Source organism: Eutrema salsugineum, unplaced genomic scaffold (genome assembly GCF_000478725.1).
Source record: "Eutrema salsugineum unplaced genomic scaffold, Eutsalg1_0 scaffold_11, whole genome shotgun sequence".
In the NCBI taxonomy this organism is placed as follows: Eukaryota; Viridiplantae; Streptophyta; class Magnoliopsida; order Brassicales; family Brassicaceae; genus Eutrema; species Eutrema salsugineum.
This window is the reverse complement of record NW_006256901.1, coordinates 3,357,571-3,359,909: the sequence shown is the minus strand read 5'-3', so window position 1 is coordinate 3,359,909 and position 2,339 is coordinate 3,357,571. Positions and strand designations below refer to the sequence as shown.

The 2,339-nt window shown below is 40.1% G+C and overlaps 1 non-coding gene across 1 annotated transcript; it reads left to right on the top strand.

Moving 5' to 3' along the window:
• The first annotated feature begins 1,731 nt into the window (after positions 1–1,731).
• LOC112090089 lies at positions 1,732–1,841 on the top strand. The gene has a single exon (XR_002901447.1). It is a non-coding gene; the product is annotated as a small nucleolar RNA R71 (small nucleolar RNA).
• Positions 1,842–2,339: the final 498 nt, after the last annotated feature.

Here is a 2,339-nt window from a genome sequence, read left to right as displayed (position 1 = left end):
TTTAAAGTCTTTTAGCTAGACTCTTGGCAATATTAGGATTGAGGAGAAGAGACAGGACCCCTTGAATTAAGAGTCCTTGTGGTCCTTCTTAGCCTGAACTTCGGATTTCCTTCATCTTGAATCACAATCTCTTTTCTTTTGTTAAGGATTTTTGCATCCTTGAGGACATATTTTGTCTTCTCAACAATTCCTTTAACATTTTTCTCCTTTTCCTTGCTGATGTCTGGTGGCACCACTATTTTAATGTTCCCAAATTGCCTAGATGCAAGTGCTTTTAGTTCCTTCTTGTCCTCCAACACCTTCTCCTTGTCCTTGTCTTTTTGATTTGGAGCTTGGTCTGGTGTGGTCTTATAGAATTTTCTCCTGTCCACATTTAAGAAAACTAAACATCGATTTGCATGGTCAATAACAGCTCCTACAGTAGCTAAGAATGGGCGACCAAATATCAGAGGTCTATCTTTTTCCTTGTTCATCTCCAAAACTTGAAAATCGGCTGGAATTGTTTTGTTTCCAATGATCAGTGGCAAATCCTGGATCATTCCTTCTGTTCTCTTTTGAGATGAATCACCAAAGATTATCCTCACTGGAGATGGGACAAATGTGCCTATACCAAGTTTCTCAGCAACAGATTTTGACATGACATTCACATTAGCACCAGAATTACATAAACAATCTGAAAATTCAATTCCAAAGATTGAACAAGTGAATGAGAAATGCTCTGGATCCTTAGACTTTTTGAGTCTTTGGTCAGGCAAGCGTTTGGGTACCTTAAGTGGAATGACTCGGCTTTTCTCATGCTCGGTTTCAGAGTCCTTTATGAGAGGTTCAGGTGTCAATCTCCCTTTAGAGTCTGCGACATGTTCTTCCTCCAAAACTGCTGTCATAGGATTGCAGAACTTCAATGGGTTATCTTCTACTCTTCCAGCTAAAACTCCTGGTTGTCTCTTCATTGAATCTGCAGTTTGACCTGTCTGATGTTCCGACTTCTTGACATGGGTCGTAAGAGATTCGAACTTCCAATTCAAATCAGTGTAGATACAATCGATCTTCACCCCCATTTCCCTGAATGACTTCTCATTGCCTTGAGTAGTCTGCATCATAGTTTGTTCAAGCGATTTTACCTGATTACTTAGCTGGGAAAGGGTTGCTTCTAATGAGCTGGTCTGTGCTTGTTGAAGATTGAATGCTGGTCTTTGTTGGAAGTTTCCTCCTCCATAGTTTCCACCTTGAAACTTGTTTTGAAAACTCCTTTGTTGCTGTGGATAGGGCTGATTTTCGGCTCCTTGATTTATGTATGAGCGATTGTTGAAGTTGGCACCAGAGTTCCTAAAGTTTTTGTTCAAAGCTGGACTAAATCGATTATGATATGCCTGAGCTCCCATAAAGTTGATTTCTTCCTCTTGGTACATGCCATCTTCTTCGTATCTTCCATCTTCCTCATTTCCTATAGCAATATCACAAGCATGTATATTCTTGTTTTGAGACTTAAAAAGTTGACTTACCATGCTTTTTAGCTCAGCAATCTCCCTTGATTCATGACTAGTGATAGTCTTCTTTCATCTGTCATACTCAGGGTTGTTGTTGCAGTTAGCTACAGCCAGATTTTCGATGAGTGCCCTCCCTTGTGGTATGGTTTTTGAACTGAAATCTCCATTGCTGGCAGTGTCAAGAGAAAGTTGATACTTCTGCTGAAGTCCTCTTTAGAAAGTGCTTAGCAGGTTTGCTCCAGAGAAACCATGATGAGGGCAGTCTCTCTCATACTCCTTGAATCGCTCCCAGGCTTCATAGAATGATTCTATATATTGGGCATTGTTGGAAACGTCGTATCTTATTTCTCAGGTGGTTCGATCTTGACTTGGTGTAGAAGTGGTTCAGGAAATCTGACTTGCATTCTTCCCAAGAAGTAATAGAACCAGATGGCATAGATTTCAACCATTTAAAAGCTTTATCACTTAAAGAGAAAGGAAAAAGCTTACACTTCACAAAGTCCACAGTTTCTGGAGTTGTTCTCACCATTCAAGAGATTTCTTCAAAAAGATCAATGTGATCCATTGGATGTTCAATAGAGATTCCATGGAATTGGTTCTGTTTCACCAAAGAGACTATCTGAGGTTTTAACTCATGATTATCTCTTGGAACAGGGATTTGAATAGCTGATCGATTTGAAAGTGTTGGTGAGGTGCATCAAAATAGGCAATGAGTCTGTTCCGAGGCTGTCTTCTCGCAGGATTGGCAAGCTGTATTAGTCGATTGGCTTCTCTAACAACTGGTGGAACAATGTTTTCATCATTCCTTCTTCCTTCAGCATCGGGCTGGTTTTATCTCCTTTGATTTTCAGC